At 40.9% G+C, this 25,183-nt stretch overlaps 1 protein-coding gene across 2 annotated transcripts in view; it reads left to right on the forward strand.

The window, feature by feature from the left end:
• The first annotated feature begins 16,681 nt into the window (after positions 1-16,681).
• LNX1 (ligand of numb-protein X 1) overlaps positions 16,682-25,183 on the forward strand; it is a 201,054-nt gene continuing 192,552 nt past the window's right edge. The window contains exon 1 of one of the 2 annotated variants that reach the window (XM_004038680.5): positions 16,682-16,991. The gene's annotated coding sequence lies outside the window, so the exon portion shown is untranslated. The remainder of the gene's footprint in view (positions 16,992-25,183) is intronic. The other variant, XM_055385813.2, reaches the window with a different exon arrangement.

A 25,183-nucleotide genomic window follows, 5' to 3' on the forward strand; every position in this document is an offset into this window, starting at 1 on the left:
GCAGCACTCTTTGCTGTTTTGCAGCTTCCACTGATGATACCCAGGCAAACAGGGTCTGCAGTAGACCTCCAGCAAACTCCAGCAGACCTGCAGCAGAGGGGCCTGACTGTTAGAAGGAAAACTAACAAACAGAAAGGAATAACATCAACAACAACAAAAAGGATGTCCACACAGAAACCCCATCCTAAGGTCACCAACATCAAAGACCAAAGATAGATAAATCAATGAAGATGAGAAAAAAACAGCACAAAAAGGCTGAAAATTCCAAAAACCAGGATGCCTCTTCTCCTCCAAAGGATCACAACTCATTGCCACCAAGGGAACAAAACTGGAGAGAGAATGAGTTTGAAGAATTGACAGAAGTAGGCTTCAGAAGGTGGGTAATAAGAAACTCCTCTGAGCTAAAGGATCAAGTTCTAACCCAATGAAAGGAAGCTAAGAACCTTGAAAAAAGTTAGATGAATTGCTAACTAGAATAACCAGTTTAGAGAAGAATATAAACAACCTGATGGAGCTGAAAAACAGCACAAGAACTTCATGAAGCATACAGAAGTATCAATAGTCAAATTGATCAAGTGGAAGAAAGGATACCAGAGATTGAAGATGAACTTAATGAAATAAACAGTGAAGACAAGATTAGAGAAAAAAGAATGAAAAGGAATGAAGAAAGCCTCTAAGAAATGTGGGACTATGTGAAAAGGCCAAACCTACGTTTCATTGGTGTAACTGAAATTGATGGGGAGAATGGAACCATAAGTTGGAAAATGCTATTCAGGATATTATCCCAGAGAACTTCCCCAAGCTAGCAAGACAGGCCAACATTCGAATTCAGGAAATACAGAGAACACCACAAAAATACTCCATGAGAAGAGCAACCCCAAGACACAAAATCGTCAGATTCACCAAGGTTGAAATGAAGGAAAAAATGTTAAGGGGAGCCAGAGAAAAAGTTTGAGTTAATCACAAAGGGAAGCCAATCAGACACTAACAGTGGATCTCTCTGCAGAAACTCTACAAGCCAGAAGAGAGTGAGGGCAAATATTCAACATTCTTAAAGAAAAGAATTTTCAACCCAGAATTTCATATCCAGCCAAACTAAGCTTCATAAGTGAAGGAGAAATAAAAGCCTTTACAGACAAGCAAATGCTGAGAGATTTTGTCACCACCAGGCCTGCCTTACGAGAGCTCCTGAAGGAAGCACTAAATATGGAAAGGAAAAACAGGTACCAGCCACTGCAAAAACATACCAAATTATAAAGACCATTGACACTATGAAGAAACTGCAGCAACTAATGGGCAAAATAACCAGCTAGCATCATAATGACAGGATCAAATTAACATATAACAATGTTAACCTTAAATGTAAGTGGGCTAAGTGCCACAATTAAAAGACACAGACTGGCAAATTGGATGAAGAGTAAGGACCCATTGGTGTGCTGTATTCAGGAGACCCATCTCATGTGCAAAGACATACATAGGCTCAAAATAAAGGGATGGAGGAATATTTACCAAGCAAATGAAAAGAAAAAACAAAAAAGACAAAAAAAAACAGGGGTTGCAATCTTAGTCTCTGATAGAACACACTTAAAATCAACAAAGATCAGAAAAAGACTAAGAAGGGCATTACATAATGGTAGAGGGATCAATACAACAAGAAGGGTTAACTATCCTAAATTTATATGCACCCAATACAGAAGCACCCAGATTCATAAAGCAAGACCTACAAAGAGACCTAAACTCCCACACTATAATAATGGGAGACTTTAACACCCACTGTCAATATTAGACAGATCAATAAAACAGAAAATTAACAAGGATATTTAGGACTTGAACTCAGGTCTGGACCAAGTGGACCTAATAGACATCTACAGAACTCTCCACCCAAAATCAACAGAATATACATTCTTCTCAGCACCACATTGCACTTGTTCTAAAATTGGCCACATAATTGGAATAAAACACTCCTCAACAAATGCAAAAGAATGGAAATCATAACAGTCTCTCAGTCCACAGTGCACTCAAACTAGAACTCAGGATTAAGAAACTCACTCAAAATCACACAACTCCGTGGAAACTGAACAACCTGCTCCTGAATGACTGGGTAAATAACGAAATTAAGGCAGAAATAAATAAGTTATTTGAAACCAATGAGAACAAAGACAGAATGTACCAGAATCTCTGGGACACAGCTAAAGCAGTGTTCAGAGGGAAGTTTAAAGCACTAAATACCCACAGGAGAAAACGGGAAAGATCTAAAATCAACACCCTAACATCAAAATTAAAAGAACTAGAGAAGCAAGAGCAAACAAGTTCAAAACCTAGCAGAAGACAAGAAATAACTAAGAGCAGAACTGAAAGAGATAGAGACACGAAAAACCCTTCAAAAAATCGATGAATCCAGGAGCTGGTTTTTGAAAAGATCAACAAAATAGATAGACTGCTAGCCAGACTAATAAAGAAGAAAAGAGAGAAGAATCAAATAGACATAATAAAAAATGATAAAGGGATATCACCACTGACTCCACAGAAATACAAACTACCGTCAGAGAATACTATAAACACCTCTACACAAATAAACTAGAAAATCTAGAGGAAATGGATAAATTCCTGGACACATACACCCTCCCAAGACTAAATCAAAAAGAAGTCGAATCCCTGAATAGACCAATAACAAGTTCTGAAATTGAGGCACAAATTAATAGTCTACCAACCAAAAAAGGCCCAGGACCAGATGGATTCACAGCCAAATTCTACCAGAGGTACAAAGAGGAGCTGGTACCATTCCTTCTGAAACTATTGGGAACAATAGAAAAAGAGGGACTCCTTCCTAACTCATTTTATGAGGCCAGCATCATCCTGATACTAAAACCTGGCAGAGATACAACAAAAAAAGAAAATTTCAGGCCAAAATCCGTGATGAACATCGATGTGAAAATCCTCAATAAAATACTGGGAAACTGAATCCAGCAGCATATCAAAAAGCTTATCCACCATGATCAAGTTGGCTTCATCCTTGGGATGCAAAGCTGGTTCAACATATGCAAAGCAATAAATGTAATCCATCACATAAACAGAACCAATGACAAAAACCACATGATTATCTCAATAGATGCAGAAAAGGCCTTCGATAAAATTCAACACCCCTTCATGCTAAAAACTCTCAATAAACTAGGTACTGATGGAACATATCTCAAAATAATAACAGCTATTTATGACAAACCCACAGCCAATATCATACTGAATGGGCAAAAGATGGAAGCATTCCCTTTGAAAACGGGCACAAGACAAAGATGCCCTCTCTCACCACTCCCATTCAACATAGTATTGGAAGTTCTGGCCAGGGCAATCATGTAAAAGAAAGAAATAAAGGGTATTAAAATAGGAAGAGAGGAAGTCAAATTGTCTCTGTTTGCAGATGACATGATCACATATTTAGAAAACCCCATCGTCTCAGCCCAAAATCTCCTAAAGCTGATAAGCAATTTCAGCAAAGCCTCAGGATACAAAATAAATTTGCAAAAATCACAAGCATTGCTACACACCAATAATAGACAAACACAAAGCCAAATCATGAGTGAATTCCCATTCACAATTTCAACAAAGAGAATAAAATTCCTAGGAATACAACTTACAAGGGATGTGAAGGACCTCCTCAAGGAGAACTACAAACCACTGCTCAAGGAAATAAGAGAGGACATAAACAAATGGGAAAACATTCCATGCTCATGGATAGGAAGAATCAATATAGTGAAAATGGCCATTCTGCCCAAAGTAATTTATGGATTCAATGCTATCCCTATCAAGCTACCATTGACTTTTTCACAGAATTAGAAAAAAACTACTTTAAATTTCATATCCAACCAAAAAAGAGCCTGTATAGCCAAGACAATCCTAAGCAAAAAGAACAAAGCTGGAGGCATCACACTACCTGACTTCAAACTATACTACAAGGCTACAGTAACAAAAACAGCATGGTACTGGTACCAAAACAGATATCTCAAAATATCTAACTCATTTTATATAGATCAATGGATCAGAACAGAGGCCTCAAAATTAACACCACACATACACAACCATCTGCTCTTTAACAAACATGACAAAAACAAGCAATGTGGAAAGGTTTCCCTATTTAATAAATGGTGTTGGAAAAACTGGCTAGCCATATGCAGAAAACTGAGACTGGACCCCTTCTTTACACCTTGTACAAAAATTAGCTCAAAATGGATTAAAGACTTAAATGTAAGACCTAAAACTATAAAAACCCTAGAAGAAAACCTAGGCAATGCCATTCAGGACATAGGCATGGGCAAACACTTCATGACTAAAACACCAAAAGCAATGGCAACAGAAGCCAAAATTGACAAATGGAACCTAATGAAACCAAAGAGCTTCTGCACAGCAAAGGAAACTATTATCAGAGTGAACAGGCAACCTACAGAATGGGAGAAAATTTTTGCAATCTTTCCATCTGACAAAGGGCTAATATCCAGAATCTACAAGGAACTTAAACAAATTTACAAGAAAAAAACAACCTCATCAAAAAGTGGGTGAAGGATATGAACAGACATTTCTCAAAAGAGGACATTTATGCGGCCAACAAACACATGAAAAAAAGCTCATCATCACTGATCATTAGAGAAATGCAAATCAAAACCACAGTGAGATACCATCTCATGCCAGTTAGAATGGCAATCACTAAAAAGTCAGGAAACAACAGATGGCTGGAGAGGATGTAGAGAAATAGGAATGCTTTTACACTGTTGGTGGGAGTGTAAATTAGTTTAACCATTGTGGAAGACAGTGTGGTGATTCCTCAAGGATCTAGAACCAGAAATACCATTGGACCCAGCAATCCCATTACTGGGTATATACCCAAAGGATTATAAATCATTCTACTATAAAGACACATGCACACGTATGTTTATTGTGGCACTGTTCACAATAGCAAAGACTTGGAACCAACCCAAATGCCATCAATGATAGACTGGATAAAGAAAATGTGGCACATATATACCATGAAATACTATGCAGCCATAAAAAGGGATGAGTTCGTGTCCTTTTCAGGAACATGAATGAAGATGGAAACCATCGTTCTTAGCAGACTAACACAGGAACAGAAAACCAAACACTGCATGTTCTCATTCATAAATGGGAGTTGAACAATGAGAACACATAGACACAGGGAGGGGAACATCACACACTGGGGACTGTCAGGAGGTGGGGAGCTAGGGGAGGGATAGCATAAGGAGAAATAACCTAATGTAGATGATGGGTTGATGGGCACAGCAAACCACTATGGCATGTGTATACCTATGTAACAAACCTGCACATTCTTCACATGTATCCCAGAACTTAAAGTATGACAATAAAAACATAATGGCAAAAACCACAATTATTTTGCACAAACCTAATAGAATAATGTTTTACCAAATAGGTCTTTCTCTGAAGGTATTTTTAAATGAGATTAACATTTAATCAGTAGACTTTGAGTAAAGCAGATTACTCTTCTGTAATGTGGATGGGCTTCATCCAATCTGGTGAAGGCATTAATAGACAAAGACTGAGTTCCACAGAAGAATAGGGAATTCTGCCAGCAGATGGCCTTTGTACTTGAACTCCAACATCAGCTCTTCCCTGGGTCTCCAGCCTACCAGCCTCCATAATTGCATGAGCCAATTCCTTCAAATCCATCTCTCTCTCTTTGTCTAAATATATACAGAACTGCACCACCCTCAACTATCACCTCAGCAGGTGCGGACAGCTTGCCTGACAGTGTGGAATCAGTTCACACTAATTTATTCTCAGTCAGGTTGCCATTTAGGGCAGTGTAATCTGAAGCAAAAATTTTGATTTCTACCAAAACTGCTTTCAAGATTTTATTCCCTTTCATTATATTCTATCCAAACAGAATATGGATCCTGTTTTCCAATAGAAGTATGCAGAAGTGAGGACCATTCTGAATTTTTAAACTTCCAAAGTATAAATGACCGTCTCTTGATGAATAGTTACATAAAATTTTGAAAACTATTTATGGTAAAAGTACAGAGCAAAGTATACACATCCTGGTCCATGGCAGGGGGGTACTTCCAATTCATATTTCTGATTTCCCCTTATTTCAACAATTACTACTAGGCCTTTGCACAGCAAAGTAAATTAGCACTTTTTAAAACTAGGTTTCCTCCAGCTTAAAAAAAGTGAATTAGTTTTTTTTTCATTTGTACTTTTAGTAAGATTCATTTAAAAATGACTCAATTTGTCATTAATAATGTTTTCTGTGTTTGTAGCTCAAAGAACAGAATGAAGCAGGAGTCTGATTGTTGTATATGAAATGTGTGGTCTGTATTCTTATAGGGTTTCCCAGCTCCATTTAAAATACAGTTTCAAAATACTGAGATTACAATTAATTAAGTATTCTTGGAGGCATAAAGTAATAATGTTTCAGTTGCTTTCAGCTACAAGTAACAGAACAGATCCACTAAAAGTGGTTTTAAACAAAAACGAAACTTAATAATCTTACAATAGAAGAAATTGAGAGATAGGCAGGCAAGGCTGAGATTGGATTAGCAGATCAATAGCATCATGAAGAATAGAGCCTCTTCCCATCTCTCCACTCTGCAATCTGCAAGCTTGGCAGCATAGGTGCTGCCACATTCTAAGTGACACATTTACACTCCCACAATATTTGGAAGAGAGAAAGAGGTTTCTTTGCAGGCATCTTCTTCTATTAGGAAAAAAAGTCTTCCCTGAAGTCCCCCAGCTGACTTCCCTAAGTTCCCATTGGCCAATATTGGGTTGCATGTGTGCATGTTCTAGCTGCAAGGGAGGCTGGGAAGTGAATGCATCCCAAGCCTCTTCCAGAAAGGAAGAATGGTGGAAGCAAGCAGCCAACTGGTCAACCACACAGAAGTTGATACGATCAGAGCTTCTCGGAGCAAAGTGATTAAAATTCTGCTCCTCTAATTATTACCACCCTTAGCTTCAGAAAATTACCTAGCTACTCCACTATGCCTTAGTTTCTTCATCTGCTGTGTGAATTAAATGCATGTAGGAATATATGTAGATTCGTTTCGATCATATCTGCCACATGGTGGTAGGCATCATTATTTGAACCTCTAGAGTCGCACAGGGCCTCCAGGGGGCCTGGGGTCCGTGCAAATGCTCTGGCTAAAATAAGTGACTGACAAGTTAGATTTAAGGCCTTAATGTTGAATTTGTGTAAGACTCTAACCACTGCTGTTATCTTTAATACTTCAGATTTACTACTGATTATTGTAATACTTTTTTAAAAAAGGCTTTTAGTTAGCAGCCTTGTCTATTAAATTTATTTCTGAAAAAGCTCTTGGAGATAGAAAAAGTGTCAGGATTCTATGAGAAAAGCCAATCTCCTCCACATTTCCATTTACTCCTCTGTCATGTACCTACCTTTTGTATTTCTACCCTGAGTTCCTTGGTCTGTTCTCACTACATCTTCAGAGGAATCAGTGGTCCCACACAGTCCTATACTGCTCCCAGCTCTGTTTCACCACCTCCTGGCTTTGAACAAAGGCCTGGCTTTGAATTTTCAGGAAGAGGGCATCAACGAGCTTTTAGGATTTTCCTTTAAAATTTGATACATTGTTAGTGTGATGGAAATTGGCACAGCTATTTTTGACACTTCAAATATTTGATGACATCTCTAATCCCTTTTCCCTAGCAACTTCACTTCTACAAATGTAAGCAACAAGTAACAGAACAGGTAATGTTCCTAAAGCATTCCTTGCAGTAGCAAAAATTTTATGGACAACCTGAATGCCCATTAATGGCAAATATGTTAAAAATTAGGACACTTCCATATTATAAAATTTTCATATTGGAATTTTTTAAATATGACAGACAGCTATACATACTAACATGAAAGGATACCCACAGTATATTGTTGGATATGAAATCAACAAAATGTAGACCATTGTTTATCGTATTGTATCAATTTTCTATTGCTGTGTAACAAACCATCCCCCAAAATTTAGTGATTTAAAACAACAATCACTTATTTGTTTATGATTTTGTGGGCTGGCAATTTGGGTTAGGCTTAGCTAGGACAAGTCATCTCTGCTAGATACGGTGTTGGCTAGGCTTACTAATATATGTCCCAAAAGCAGGGACAGCTGGGACAACTCTTTCTACCTGGCCTTTCTCTCATCCTCAAGGAGAAAAGCAGAAAAGGCAAATCTTGAGCCGTGGCTTGGGATTGCCACAGTTTTATTTCTACCAATTTCTTTTTTATGTATTTTTTCTGGTACATTTCCATTCTTTTTTAAAAAAATAACTTTTATTTTATTTTATTTTATTTTACTTTAGATTTATTTTAGATTCAGATGGTACATGAACAAGTTTGTTACATGGGTATATTACATGAGGCTGAGGTTTGGGGTACAAATAATCCTATCACCCGTGTAGTGAGCATAGTACCCAGTAGTTTTTCAGCTCTTGCCCCTCTGTCCCTTTTAGTACCCCTCTAATATTCCCAATTGTCTATTGTTCCCATCTTTATGCCCACAGGTACCCAAAGTTTAACTCCCACTTAGAAGTGAAAACATGCAGTATTTGGTTTTCTGTTCCTGCATTAATTCCCTTAGGATAATGGCCTCCAGCTGCATCTATGTTGCTGCAAAGGACATAATTTCATTCCTTTTTATGACGACATAGTATTCCATATCATTTCTACCAACTTCTATGAACAAAGCACATTGTCAGGCTTGCCTAGATTCAAGGAGTGGAGAAGTAGACCCCACCGCTTAATGGGAGCTCTGTGGTAGCTGTCATCTAAAATGGACCCAAATTATGTTTATTTTCTGGAATGTGCACTTCTCTGTAGTCACCTCCCACACTGAACCAGGGCTAGCCTGACTGACCAAAGAATATAGTAGACGTGATGATGTGTGACTTCCAAGGGTAGAATGTAACAGGCATTGCACCTTCCACCTTGTTCTCTTGGATCACTCTTTATGGGGAGTCAGGCACCATTCCATGAGGACATTCAAGCAGGCTATGTAAACCCACATGAAGAGAAACTGAAGCCTCTACTAGAAGCCAGCACCAACATGACAGCCATAGGAGTGAGCCATCTTGGAAGAGGGTCCTCCAGCCCCAGTCATGTCTTCAAATGACTGCATCCTCAGCCAGCATCTGGCTACAACCTCATGAGAGTCCCCAAGCCAGAACCACTTAGTAAAGCCACTCCCTAACTCCTGATCCACAGAACACTGTGAGAGATAGTAAACGATTAGTGTTATTTTAAGCTACTGAGTTTTAGAGTGATTTGTTATGCAACCTTAGATAATAAATACAAGCTGCAAATAATTTGTGGCATAGACAGATAAAGATTAGCCCTAGAGACTGGGGATAAGGGTATGTATGTGGGCACGTTTGAGTGTATATGTGTGTGTTGTTGTTATTGGGTACTAAAGGAGCAGGTAAATTTACACTATTCACTTGAGGTATTTTTTTCTTCTTACTTTTAGCTTTTTCACTGAGAGTGTTTGACTTCTATAATTTTTTAAATTAAAAAATAATTTCTCTTGATATTTCAAAGCATGTGTGTGTACACATGTATATGAGGAAGTAGTGTGAGGAAAGAGGTGCAAACACATTTGAGAGCCTTTAGAGGCCATCTGGCATAATTGTCTGCCTATAACAGTATGACATACACAGAACACCAGCACAGGCTCGGTTTACCAGACGAATGCTCTCAGACAAAGTATAACACTGGGACAAAAGCAATAATGCACCACAGTGAGGCTGAAGCATCCGTTTTCCTTTTAAATGAAATTTTCTCAAAAAGACAACATCCAACCTGGTCGCTGAAATGCAATTAGTACATACAGCTGGATTTGGTTTAGAGCACGAAGAATCTGTTTGAAAAAACAAACACAAAATGGGGTCCAGCTGTCTGAACCAGTTTAGAGAACTCCACATGTAAAAAGAATATGTTTTCCAGTTGCTTTTTCATGGCGATGAGGTTTGGAAAATCAGCCAACCCAATTAATTAATCAGTGAAATCAAGCAGGCCTTCTCAAAATAGGAAGTCTAAAGGATTTTGTCCCCTGAAAATAGAGGTAAGTGCCATTATATTAATAGTATCTTGGGATTTTTTCCAAAGTCTAAGACAACTTCAGAAATTTCTTCCTGGAGAAAAGAAGTCTGGAGTGCCTTTCACATTGTTCTTTCCATTCACGATATTTATTATTGCTGTTTTTCTTCATTTATTAAGTGTTGACAGTGTCCTCAGGGCTGGAAACAAAATCCTGGAGGAGGCTACAGCCTTTGCCTAATAAATGACAGCTTGGTTCTCTTCGCCATGACTGTCCCAGAATGTACAATACTCAGCATTGCACAGAGCCTTGGAGGAGGTAGTTTTACTTCAAAGAGAAATGTCCTTAATTCTTTTAAAAAGGCATGAAATAAAGGAATGTGTCATAAAGGTGACATCTTCCTGACCCCTACGAACCAGATTGCTCAAAATGGCTAAAATTTGTAACAGTGAAGAGTTCAAATCTGTATGTTCTTCCTACCCTGATGAAAAACTTAGAGGCATTGCAAAGAAAATCTGATTTTCTCCATGCAACAACTCATTTCATTTATCCTCATGGCTTTTAGCCCAATCTCTGCCCAAAAATCCCCTTCAAGACAAGATCAAGTGAGATACCTTAGGCATAAAGATAGGAAAAAGATGGCACTTCCTCCAAAACAGCAAGCTGAATTTTCCTGAGAACTGTTTTTAGAAGGAAACTGCAGCCTCTGCAAGCAATTTGGAGTTTGTAGAGGGCAGATTTGAGAGCTGGATGTTGGATTTGTGTGCCCAGCTCCAAGACTCACTGTGATTTTGGGCAAGCCACCACGTCTTTCTAGGCCTGGTTCTCTTCAATTACATGATGGAATAATTCTGTGTCAGCAAAGCACTGCAAAACTACTTAAACGATGACAAAAGTATAGAGCAGAAATGCTAGCTACAGAGATAAGATACATGGGCGTGCATTTGATTGGATTGACTTCATGGCAAAGCCCCTTAATATAAAATTGCTCAGGGAGTTTGCCTGTTTCCTTGAAAAATCTAGAATGCAGGAAGATTTTGTTTTAACACTGGTTTGGCAGACTAGGCAAACACTTGATCTATACACTTTCTAATACGAGCACTAGATTTATTTTCACAAGCATTTTATACATAGGTATAGCAAAGTTGTTTATGGAAAAAACAATTTAAAATACAATTCAAATGATTGAAAATTGGAGGTTGAGGATGGAGAGTTCCATTCTGGCTGAGGACAGAAATAAAGAGCCAATAGGGGATATTAAAGATTGTATCAGCTTTCTGAGGAGCTGGATTAAAAATGACTCAAAGGTGTATCCCGTCCTCTCTGAACTATGGTATGCAAGAGTCCGACTACACCAATCAAAAGAGTGACAGGAAAGAAGACGAAAGCAAGAGAGCAGAGACCTGTCTCAGCTGGGCTGGCATCCCTGTGCATGCGCAGCCTGTTTAAAACAGGGTGATGGCCTGGAGCAGTGGCTCACGCCTGTAATCCCAACACTTTGGGAGGCCGAGGTGGGTGGATCACCTGAGGTCAGGAGTTTGAAACCAGCCTGGCCAACATGGTGAAACCCCGTCTCTACTAAAAATACGAAAAAATTAGCGAGCGTGGTAGCAGGCGCTGGTAATCCCAGCTACTCGGGAGGCTGAGGCAGGAGAATCACTTGAACCCTGGAGGCAGAGGTTGCAGTGAGCCGAGATCCCGCCATTGCACTCCAGTCTGGGCAACAAGAGCAAAACTCCATCAAATAAATAAATAAACAAACGAACAAACAGGGTGACTGGAGGCTGAACAGCCACCCTCTCCATGTCCTCCAAGTCTCATCACACAGAATCCAGCATGCGAGAGAAGGAGGCCCTTGCTTTTTCAATGCCATCCCCTAGTGCTCAGGTGAGGGGCCTGGGAAAGGATGTCCTCCATCCTGTCTCACCAATCTGATTGGTCAGGGACTCCTGATCTCACCAATCAGATTAGTCAGGAGCTCCCAATCTCACCAATGGGATTGGTTTTTACTCCTAATAGGAGGATTAACTCTGGAGCTTGAGGGAGGCCAGGAGAATGGTTCAATATTGCACTTTCTTGGTGCATCGGAAGCTACTTCCTAATATGGACAAGAAAATAAGTGTTTCCTGGCTCTGCCTCAATGCAAATAAAAAAATTCCAGTGTGAATAAATTATCTCGGAGGCATTCCCAGTGTTGTCCAATGCATGCTAACCAGAACCCAAATTAAGATGAGAGCCGGGGAGGGTGTGGCTGGTGATGAGTCACAGTATTTTCACAAATTCATCTAAAACACAAAACAGGCAAACTCCCCACTTAGAGTTTTTGTTCCGAGTAGTTTTTGGAGGATATGTTGGTTGTTAGAATTTGGAACACATTTCTTCCCATAAACTGATGTTCTAAATCTAAATGATGTTTGGTTTCCCAGAGCTGGCCCCCAGAAACTTTTAAAACAGTACAATTTCCACTTGGCCCTATCGTTTTCACGGAAAATGAATTACAAAATCTAACGTGGAAAGCCAGAAGCCTTTATTTTCTGGTTCTTCCCCATCTCTTCCCTGCGCTGTGGAACAGCACTCCCAGAGGCAACAGAAAGTGGTTCCTCTGAAAGGAGGACTCTGGTAGATTCTCTAGGCCACAATTATTTGCTAATTCTCTACATCTGCACAGGGAAAACTAGATCTGTATGTGAATAAAAACATGTGAGTACCTCTCAACCACTATTTAAGAAACTCAGGTTCCTTAACTAACCTGAATTGAGAGAAAAAAGATGATCTCATTCAATTATTCACGTCTTCATTCAGCATTTTGTTTTATTTAGAATGTATTGTGTAGCAGGCAGGTCTTGGACATATAGTTGGGGACAAAATAGACCTAGCTCCTGACTTCATGGAAGGAAACCTTGTTTTGGAGGGAGGGGTCTCTGTAAGTGGGTAAATTATAAGTTACATAAATATTAGGCAAAATAGGCAAATAAATAATAGACTTACATGTAGTATCAAGTGCTCAAAGGCGATGAGGGCAAGGGGCGAGGTCGTGGGGTGTCCCTAGGAAATGACTTTTGAGCTGTGACCTGAAAGATGAGAAAGAGTGAGTTAGGCAGGAAGAGACAGAGAGTCTGTGTGTGAGAGAGGAAGGGTAAAGACCAGTCCAGGAACAAGAAAGCCTGTGAGATGGAGAAAAGCTGGGTGTGTTCAAGACACTGCCATTAGTGGTGCATTCTGTGGTCCAAGTACACTGAGAAGGGAGCGTGCTGAGATAATGCTGGAGAAGTGAGCAGGGAGCACGTTAAGCCAAACCTAGTGGCCACGCCAGGGGTTTTGTGTTTCCTCCTGAGTGCAGTGGAGAATCTTGACGCCTCTAGATTGTCTAATGGCATGAGCTGACCTACTTTTTTAAAAGTCTAATTCAGCTGGAATGTGGAGTGCAGATTTGATAGAGGGACAAGGGGCGAGAAGGGAAGCAAGAAGATTCATGAAGAGACTACTGCAGAAATTCAAGTAAGAGCGACAGAGGCTCAGACCGTTGTGGGAGTGGAAACAGAGGGCAATGATTGAAATGGATATAAATTTTGAAGGTGCAACTGATGGAACAAGTACTTCGTGGATTGGATGTGGGACTTGAGGGATGGGCCCTGTAGAGGTAACTCCCAGGCTGCAGCATTTAGATGGATGAGATGGGGAAACATGAGGCGAGGCAGGAAGAGAAGATGATGAGTTGGCTTTGGCTGTGTGGAGTTTGAGACGGCTATGAGACACTGAGAATGCAGTTGGAAGCCCAGAAGAGAGTCTGAGCCAGAGACACAAATATGGGGATCATTGGCAGAAAAACAGTATCTGAAGCCTTGGGGTGGGGCTTTGGGCTCCTCACTTCCTGCCGCACTTGTAGGTACATGTGAGTACACTAAGGTTTACCATTACAGGACAGAAAGGAAAGCAACCAGGTCATAATGGTTCAAAGAAACCATTTTCTCCCTCTTGTTAACATAAATTCATTTTCACCCTGAGCATCTCATAAGAGTGAAAATGGACCTGAGAGAAAGCTAGCTCAGGTTCTGATTTTTTTTTATCACAGTTAGAAGATGGAAATGTCTCCACAGTCATTTCACATTTCTGAGATTTAATGTCCCTTTAATGCATTCTCAAAATGCACCAATAATGAGGAAGTTTTCTCTGCATGTAACTGGGTATGATATTTGTGACTTTTCTGGGACACTAAAAATGAGCCATTCTCCCCTTTACGGTGAAGCTATGTTTGCTTCATAATGACAAGGATTTTAATTACAGCTGGACATTTCTGCTGAGTTGGAGCCTCTCTCCTTAAAATCCCACACCAAATGGAAGTGACACTCTAAAGCCATGGCGTTTGAGCAGGTCTCCATGCTGTAGGCTGCCAGGGAATGAGTAATCCTGGCTTTGGAAAGGGCACACTTGTAAAGCTAAATTAATATGCCTGCTTTTCATTCATGACTTCTCTTTGTTTCCAGTTTTAAACTGTCAGCTGCCTTGGTTACATGACCATGCAAAAAAGCAGGTTTGGGAGGTATGTGTGTGTGTTGGCAATCTCGGAATGGACTCAATTCTTGGAACCAAATCAATCAGTGCTAATCCGGTTGCTCGCAGATGAGAAAGGAGAAATAAAATCCCCACCTACCTTACCTTTCTGAATGGAAAACCCCATGCTTATGACAGTCCCCAAATCTGCCATCATTGTTTCCTGTTGGTGAAAAGCCACGAAGCAGATGAGGAGCTTGAAAGTCTCTATTACATCAGCTCCTTTCCAACATTTTGGTTTTTTATTTCATGTGATAAGGTTGAAAAGGCCCATTTGACTGTTATAAATTACCCTTCCTCATCAAAGAACTCCAAGACCAGAGTCCATAAACATATCTAAAAACTGCACTTAGTTATAAACCTCTGGGAGAAAAAATGAAATGAAGTAAATGCCTAGACTTTTTTCTCTTTGTTACCATAACTCCAGTAAATAAGTCTTCAGTCTCTGTTAAGAACAAAAAGCTGACCAACCTCAAGTGTAAAGGCTCATGCAGCCTTAGGGCAAAATACCCCCAAAGCGTCGCCAAACGAATCCAAGGGTGACAAGAATGTGCAACTGCCCTGATGTCACAACTCTTATGTTTATGAGAACAGACAACTTGGGCCCACTGGAGGGCATCCTTTTGTCTCCTAATTAACTGTTTTACTTTTGTTTGACCAGATGCCAGCTGCCCTGGGTAACCGCCATGACACAAGAGAGCTAACTGCTAGCAATTAAAAATAAAGATTAGGGGTAGAACCAAAAAGAGTCAGAAGTGTGACCTTAGGACTGAAAATACATGTGCTGACTTCATCTCACCAGGCAGAAGTTTCCAGGCTGCTAATTTTGCCTCATTCACTCGGTGGATTATTGATTAAAAGAAACTTGTAGCAGCTGGCTCCGAAAGTCAAAAGGACAAAGTGGCAATCAGGCCATGACCAAAATGCACACAGAGGCCAAGGGATTTGCAGTGTACTTCCTTGTTTGTAAATCAGAGTCACAGTGGAGAGCTGAAGGCACCGCAGCCAGCGGCACCACCTGTGATTAGGCAGCCACAAGTACCTGGACTCTATGTGTCTTTCTTGCGTGTTGCATATACATAAGATAACATCCAGCACCCGACTCACATCTCTGGAAAGAGACTACTTAATTCACTAATTATTCATGTTTCTACTTAGAATCTGATTCCCAGAGCTAATCGCTTATTTAAGTAAAATCTTTGGCCATCGCTGGAGCTGTCAGCCCACAGAAGTGCTTAAGCAAACCAGTGGGAAAAGCAAAACTCAGAAAAGCACACTTCCAGAAATGCAACGTTTACATTTTTAACTAGCTGGGTCACTTTGCAGGAAGGACTTAGTCTCTCTAATCCTCAGTTTCTTTATCTATATAATGGGAGTGATAATTATAGGATTCTGTTGAGAATTAAATAAAATAATGCAGGTCAGGTAATTACTACAGAACCTGGTAGACAGTAAGCACTTAATAAATGTTAGCAAAGATGCTGCAGCCGCTGACGATGATGATGATGGTGATGCTGAAGAATGAGCAGAAGAAATCCTTATTTAAACAATAATTCTATATCTTTAGAGTTAAGAGTCTTAAATAGTATCAGCCACAAACTTGCTCATTCTTTTTCTTCGTCTACAAACATTAGCCAGTGTTCAGTTATGAGCAATACTGCCAATAGAAAATCTTTGAAAGTTTTGGCAAGGTATTGGAACAAGTCAGAAGTACTTATTTGCCTGATATAGATTTTGGTGCATGCCCCTTTTCATATTCAAAAATAAAAGATGCCGAGGATTCTAGGGCCTGTCCAGTCAGTAGCCCCTGCCTATTTAGGAGCTGGTCCCAGCATGATAATATTCCAGACCTAATGATGGCCTGAAGGTGTGGTGACCCTGTGTTTATTTCCTTGTTGATTTCCCTTCTCTGGCTCCAAGATCATTTTCCCATTGCCTGCAGGAAACAACATCTAGGGGCGAGGTAGGCCTGACTTGGCAACCCTAAAGGTGAACAAAAGGATCTTGACTTTTGGCAAGAGCAGAAGGAAGTTCAGGGGCGTCTCAGCCCCATCCAAACCAGAAGAGATTTGTCACTGATGCTAATGCATGCTGCTCTGCAGGGGACCACTCTCCCTCGAAGCTCCCCATAGCTGCTCTCAGTTTTATGGATCTGCTCTACCCAAAGCCTTGCAGAAGGGGCAGGGGATGCCCTGGTTAACCCCTGCACGTACAAAGGTGGAGCAGTTTTCATGCATAGCTGGGACGAAGAACACTGGAAAGAGAAAGAAAAAATTTCTGAGCTACTGCTAAGCCAGAAAAGCTCAGCTCTCAAACGGACTATCTCCTGAGACCTCACACAGCTGGGAACTGATCCGCAATACAGCAAAGGTAAGATGGCCCGGTTCCTCCACCAGGTAGAATCTCATACAATTTTAAAAAAACTTCACCTCTGCCCACTCAGCCTCCAGCTCTCACCCCTATCTCTTTCTCTCTCTCTCTCTCTCTCTCTCTCTCTCTCTCTCTCTCTCTCTCACACACATCAAATTGAGGACAGTCTAAAAGATGGAAATATCTAGGTATCTTTTTCAAAACACTAGAAAGGCCTCAGGGCATTTGCACTCTTTATACCCTATTTTTTTCTTCAGTGGCCTTCATTAAAAGCTTCTTTACTTTCACAAATGAAAATGACTTGCCAGACAGGTCAGTAAAAATGTAAGTAATCCCACTAACAGTAACTGGGTTTATGCGACATTATTCTTTATCGGCATTTAAAACACATTCACACACAGACTTTGTTTCATTCCACAGTAGGAGTAGGTGTTGCATTGCAGTTTTACCCATGGATAAAGAGGTTGAAAGAAGCTGTGACCTGCTCACGGGTGTGTAGGGTTGTGGGTGACCAGCAGCACATCCTGTCTTCATTCCCATCTCTTTTCAGTAGAATGGTGATCCTACTCTTTAAACAAAATTCCAGAGTACATTCTTGGCCACGTATTCTGACAAATGTTCTGATGAGAGGATGGAATTTTAGAAATTGGAACTCTCCTGGAAAATCCAGAAATAGATAGCCACAGTATCCTGTACAATATACCACCTTGTCATGTATTCCTGTTTACTTCCATTCCTGGGCATTGAATTCAGTTCAACAAATCTCGATAAACTATGTTCCCTGCTCCAACACTGACTGGTCATATGTCAGGGCGTGGTGCAAGTCCGGTGCCCAAGGAATGCTGAGGCAGTGCAGAGCAGGATGGGGGTGGGGCTCCCCTAAAGAGGTGAGCTTCAAACGAGCTCAACATAAAGTGTGGACTTGGATTGAGGGAGAGCGTTCAGATACACAAGTCCCCCAGGAGGAATTTGTTGAGTGAACATTTACTTACACCAAGTCCATGTGGCAGAGTCGAGGGGAGAGGAGCATAGCCTGAGGAATTAGACTGTCTGGCCTTGACTCTTGGTTCTACTTGCTACTAGCTCTGCATTTTGGGGTATCTCAGTTAACACCTCTAACCTCACCTTGCCAATATGTAAAATGAGAATGATGGTAATACATCCCTCATAGCGTTGTCTTCAGCTATAAATGAGATTATGCATGTGAAGTCTTTCCTGATGCATAACAACTGCACAATAAATATTAATACTAACTATTGTGATGACCATGTGCCTGGCTCCAAGGGAGATGCAGGGAATACAGATAAGAGGAGGCCTACCCTCAATGTAATGAAAACCTCATGAGTTAGTTGTGTGCAACTAATGACATGGGGTGTGATTCATGCTCTGGAACCATGACGGTGGAATCTTTTAAGTCTGTGTGAGTTAGGGTTGGGGTTCTTGGGGGGACACAGAAAGGGACAGAGGTTTCACAGCAGAGGCCCTATGTGTAGGGCGGTAGTATAGAATGGTGAAAAGAGCTAGACAGATCTAATTTTGAATCCCAGCTTCCTCCTCTATTTACGTATCTATTTATTTCTATGTTAATCTACATGTATTGAAAACCATAAATTCATACTTCCAATTCCAGTCCAACACCACAGAGTTTTCTCCCTTTCTACATTTGTAACTCCCTTCTCTGACATTCATCAGAAGCCGGCTCCCATTATCCTTAATATATTATTTGCTTATTTGCTCAGTCCCCCAAATGTCATCAACTGCCATCATGACCACTGTCCCCTGCCCATGCAGATGCCCTCCGCACCCTGCTTAGGCCCTGACACTTTGTTCTGGGCTGCCCTGAGCTGGCTCCTGGAATTCTGGAGCTACCATGTGTCCTCCACACCCTGCACAGGTGCCTACTTTGCTCAGCCCTATGTAATGTATTTAAGGACTGTGACACGCGCTATGCATTTGTGTATGTACCTGTGTTGTCACTGTCTTTGATGGGGGACAAAGTTGTCTCCTCCATACAGGCAGGGCACGTGTCCTCAGCATCAGGCCTGAAGAAGCCAGGCTCATTCCATTCATTCTATTCCACTCGATCTGCTCATCTATATGGATGTGGGCTTCTCACTGTCTGCTCAGGGTAGTAAAAACATTTCCAGGGTGAAAACTACTATTTGGGCAGTCCCTGCTCCTCTTTCTTCTCTGTCAAGTCCTTGTCTAGGTTCTCCATTATTCATTTACTCAACAACAGATACAAAGCGCTTACGAGGTACCAGGTGCTTGGCTAGGGTGGAACATAGAGATTTAAAACCTTAGTCACCACCCTCAAGGAACTCCCAGTCCACTGTGGGAAGCAGACAAGCAATAAATTTCAATTCCATGTGGCCAAGTACAATGAGACCCTACACAGCCTGCCATTGGAGGGCACCTAGCCCAGACTGGGTGGGCACAGAGGAGATGCCCAAGGGGAATCCTAAATGGGCAGAGATTAACAAGGTAAAGACCGGCTAGAAGGGGAGTAAAGGGAGTGGTGTGCAGGAAGGATGAAATAGTGTAACTGATAGAGAATATCAGGAGCTACCTCAGGGTGGCTGGTGCAGGGCCAGAGGCAAGAGGAGGAGCTGTCCAGACAGGTGCAGGCTGTGGAGATGAGCCAGTGGTGCTGGATTTTAGACTTCAGGACAAGAGCTCTGGAGCCAGACTTCTGGAGTTCAAATCCTGGTTCTGTGACCTAAGATTTGTTGATCTATAGCTGTTGAATCTTCTGCAAGTTACTATTCTCTGTCTTGGTTTCCTTCACTGTAAAACTAGAGATTGTAATAGTAGTCGCCTTGTGGGATTGACATGTAAATTAAATTCTTTTACATAGTGTACACAAAAATGCATAGCATATGGAAAACAATAATAACAAAGCTGTTATTTTCCAGTAGGTGAATCAAAAAGGGGTTAGGGCACTGGCGAAGCAGAAGCACCCCAAAATATAATGAATTAATTAAAAGACAGAAATTTAAGCAAATAGATTTTGGCATTGTAAAAGAAACTCTGAAGTTGTTATCTTGAGTAAAATCAGAACCTTTTGGATTCATTTTATGCCTTACTGTTGCTTATCTTTTGATATATTTTGGGTTACAGGCACCATAATTTTTTTATCGTTTCAGCCTCCAAAGGTCCCAGCATTGCCCTGCATGCTAAGGAGACCTCCTCTCTTCTACTGGTTTTTCATTCACCATGATCTGTTAGCAGTGGCCGTTATACACACTCAGTGGGTTTCAGGCCAATAGTGATTGTCATGATTGTCCTGACAACCCCAAAGCTGGAGGGAAATTCAATTATCACTAAAGCAATTCTGCACCATGAATGTGTTCAGGGCGATGGAAGGGCAGGACTGAGGGAGTTTTTGAAACTGTTCTGAAAGTCTATTTGCCATAGGACTTAGTGGCCTTTCTCCAGTGGCCTTTCAGCCCTCATTGTTGGAGCTGTGAGGCAGTTCTCCTTCCCCTACAGTCCACCTCCCTTAGAGCCAGAGGAGACAAAAGTGGAAGCACAGAAATGCCAATGATATATCAAAATAAAAAATGTCTGGGCACCAAAGGACACAAACAACAGAGTGAAAAGACAGGCCACAGAATGAGAGAAAACATTGGCAAATCATCTATCTGAGAAGGGGTTAATATCCAGAATATGTAAAGAACCCCTACAGTTCAACAACAACAAAAAACAACCCAATTCAAAAATGGGCAAATGACTTGCATAGACATTTCTCCAAAGAAGATATATAAATGGCTAATAAGCACAGGAAAAGATCCTCATCACTAATGGTTAGGAAAATGCAAATCAAAAACCACAATGCCACCTCCCACCCATTAGCATGGCTACTATCAAGTTAAAAAAATTGCAAAATAACCAATGTTGTGAAGGCCATGGAGAAATTGGAATGCTTGTGCACTGTTGATGGAAATGTAGACTGATACAGCTATTGTGTAACATGGTATGGTGGTTCACCAAAAAATGAAAAATAGAATTGTCGATGACCCAGCAATTCAATTTCTTGGTATATACCCGAAAGAATTGAAAGTAGGGACTCAAACAGATATTTGTACTCCCATATTTATGGCAGCATTATTCACAATAGCCCAAAGGTACATGCAACCCAAGTGTCCAATGAATGGATAACAAAATGTAGTATACACATACAATGGGATAAATTCAGCCTTAAAAAGGAAGGAAATTCTGGCACATGCCACATCATGGTTGAAACTTGAGGATGTTATATTGAATGAAATAAAGCCAGTTTCAGAAGGACAAATACTATATAATTCCACTTACATGCGGTACTTACAGTAGTCAAATTCATAGAGACAGAAAGTTGAATGGCAGTTGCCGGGGGCTGAGGGAAAGGGAGAATGGAGAGTTACTGTTTAATGGGTGACGAGTTTCAGTTTTGCAAGATCTAGAGATGGATGGTGGTGATGGTTATGCAACAATGTGAATGCACTTAACACTACTGAACTGTACTCTTAAAAATTGTTAAGATGGCAAGTTTCATGTTATGTGTATTTTACCATAAGTAAAAAATGCCAATGAATCCTGGCTTTTTTTTCTTAGCAAAGTGGACCAGTGATTCTTGGGAAAATAGCAGACTTCTTCTCTGAGAAAATAAATATATACAGAAAAATATCTCTTGGTTAGAAATTGGTCATATTCTCCATCATTGGCTGAGACATTGTTAAATCACAAAGAACTGACAACTCTAGCAATTATAGAGAAAGAGAGGGAGAAAAAGAGAGAGAGAGATTGCTTCCTAAAACAAATAAGATTAATATTATACTATGCAGAAATAAAAGAGAGACTCTGCATTACGCTTAATTATTCATTGTGTGTGTGTTTGTGTGTGCACATTACTAAAACATTTAGGACTGCAGTTCTTGACAGGTGGCAGGTGAGCCAAAGGTTGTATGTGAAAGGATTGTCAGAAACATGCACACTGATAGTCTAGTTCTGCACACAAAATTTAGAGAAACAGACCCAGTGTGAGGCTGCATGTGAATTCGAGGTCACAGCCTCTGTCAGATGAAGCATCCGCCTAACCTCTGGTGCTGGGACAGGAAAAAGAGAAAAAATGGAGCATGGAGAACCTTTCCATCCTCTTTCCTGAACGCCTGGCCAGGAGGCCAGCTCTGGCTGCCAGGACACTTCCTGCCTTTTACAGCTTCCTCCACTTCTAAACATGCAGGTTCATTTCAACTCCCGGGCAAAGGGGTGGGAGTGGTTTATTTACTCATGTTAAATTGGAAAAATAATGAAATAATAGTGAAAAATTAACAGTGGGTGGCAATGCTTTGTAAAACGTGAAACAGATGTCTGTTTTCATTTATTTATATACCACTTTATTCTACAAAGAAACTGTGGTTACTCCAACTGGAGAATAGAAAGTAGAACCATGGCCCCACATTAGCATGGCTCATTTCTGGCCAGCATAGTGTTTTTAATTTTTTATATTAGCTACTAAACATCTAACAATCAGGAGATTTCATATAAAAATTCAAATTTCAAGTTCTTTTAAAACATAGGAAACTCTGGCCACGTTGGTCCTATATTTGTTCATTCACTCAGCAAAAAATGTAGATTGGGTGACAATTCTGTGCCAGGCACTGTTCTGGATGCTGGGAATATAGCAGAGGTGAGACTGATAATAACCAAGTAGACAGATAAGTAAGATAATTACAGGAAATTGTAAGTGCTATGAATACAGCAGGGTTAGAGGATATGAATAAAGCAGAGTTAGAGGATAGAGACTGAGAATGGGGTGGGGGAGCCATATTAGTTTAGCAGAGTGGCCAGGGAAGAGCTCTCTCCATTTGCCACAGTCCCCACCATGCCCTATTACTCCACTCCGGTCATTTACCAATACCTGCCTGGCAATTGGAGGCATCTCAGAGTTGGAGCTCTGCCATAAAATCATGGGAAATATAAACAAGAATTTAAATCAAGAACAAGGGAAATATGAGAATAGGATGATAAGACCAATGGAAATACAAACCAGGTATGGATGTCATAAGAGCCTTCATGACTGGTGTAGTTGGGCATCAGATTCAACTGAGCTTCCTGGCAACCAAAGCAAAAGGGATATATCCCCAATTACATCATTCTCATTTTTCAGAAAGGAATAAATAAAGCAATTCCTTTATAAGACCAAGCTTTCCTCATCTGACTTGGAGTAGAAATTGAGTATATCAGCTTTATAAGAAAACTCTGAGTGAAATAGTAATCAGTATGAAATAGTAATCAATGTCCTCACCAATGCATGCCCAGGAGTCTGGTATTTCATACAGTTTCAGATATTCATTCAAAACATCTTTATTGAGACACAGGTTCTACAGATGCCAACATGCCTGATATTTTTTTCTAGTGGCATACTTCATCTAAACTAAACTCAGGGAAGGCGGTCATGTGAGAGGCCAAGATAATGCAGTGTAGACCCCTTGTTCCTGCTGATCTCAATCCACAGAGTATTTGGGAGAATGAACAGAATGCCTCTCATTCAAACTATATTCCTCCCATAAAGCTCTTTTCTGAGCTGGTTAGAGAGAAAGTAAAGATTATAATTAACAGTTCGTTGCAACGTGCCTCAGTGTCTGCCAATCCTATTACTCAGAAGGCAATTTCAGTGGCCCTTGCTCTTTGGGCTTGAGTAGGCAAATCCACCTTCCCTTTTCTGGAATAGCCCCCATTGGGTAAACCCAATGGTAGTGCACACTGACAACTTAATGCTGAGAATAGCCCACAGCAGGGAAGGCAATGACCAAATATCTTCATTCACCTTCTGCACAAGAGGGCTCTGCCAAACTCCAGGCTGGTGACCAAAGGCCAGGAAATCTAGCCTGTCTTCTAGAATGTTCCTGGGGAGCTCTGTCATGGCTCCAGTCTCCTAAGCCTCCCGAGAGTTCCCTTGCCAAAGGAGCCCTTCCTCTGGATTCTTAATTTGTGTAAGGGACACCGTGTATCCCGGAGTGTTTTTAGGTACACTCCTGCCCCAGGAGAAAAACACAGGCAAAAATAGAGTTAAGCCAAACTTTCTGTTCTTTTTTGGCGTGGATACTGCCTGGCTGTGCCTTTATCACCTGGATCATCTTTTGGCTCTCTGGAGATTTCCTGGGCTCACTCTCCTGCTGTTGGCAAGAATCGAGGAGTTAGGTCTCAGGGCTGGGGCTAAGGTACTACTTCTCCCTCACTCTGTTGAAAACTGAGAAGCGCATTTTGACTGTGCTACTTGTAATCCTTACCCAGACTTCCTCCTCCCGTTACCACATCTCTCCCTTACTCTGACTAAATATGCCCTTTGAGCCAACCTCACCAAACTGGTTCTCTGGGTTGGTAATAATGACCTTCTAGATATACTCTGAGCTCCCTCCAGCAGGAACCTCCCAGTCTCTGCCTGGCCATCTGGCAAGGAGGCCCTGCTGGTGCCGGGGTAACCTACCCAACCTGGGACACTATCCAAGTCACTTGACATGGAATCCCGCTCCCTCCTGGAATAGGACAGCCTGTGAGTTCCCAGGTATTTGCTATGAGAGTCCCAGCTAGTGGTGTGTTTTCTGATAAACTTCATTGTGTAAATTTCTTATCATGGACTGTAAACTAACATATAGCATATGTCAACACAGGTACATAAATACTTCAATATATAATACATCAGTCTAGCTTAAGTCACTTTACATTCATTTCTTGTTTTGGGGTTTTGTTTGTTTTGTTTTTGTTTGTTTGTTTGTTTTGTTTTGAGATAGACTCTCACTCTGTTGCCCAGGCTGGAGTGCAGTGGCGTGATCTCGGCTCACTGCAACCCTCCACCTCCTGGGTTCAAGCAATTTTCGTGCCTCAGCCTCCCAAGTAGCTAGGGCTACAGGAGCATGTCACCATACCCATCTAATTTTTGTATTTTTAGTAGAGACAGAATTTCATCATGCTGGCCAGGCTGGTCTCAAACTCCTGGCCTCAAGTGATTCACTCACCTCCCCATCCCAAAGTGCTGGGATGGATTACAGACATGAGCCACCATTCCTGACCTCCATTTACTTTTTTTTATCACTAGAATGAAGTCTAAAACATAGTAAGTGCAATCTACCCACTGGGTTTTGCTTTTGAGGAGCAGGGATTATTATTAATAAGACTTTTAGAGTAAATAATTTTGTAGACTAATAAAAATT

Source organism: Gorilla gorilla, chromosome 3 (assembly GCF_029281585.2).
Source record: "Gorilla gorilla gorilla isolate KB3781 chromosome 3, NHGRI_mGorGor1-v2.1_pri, whole genome shotgun sequence".
Lineage (NCBI taxonomy): Eukaryota > Metazoa > Chordata > Mammalia > Primates > Hominidae > Gorilla > Gorilla gorilla.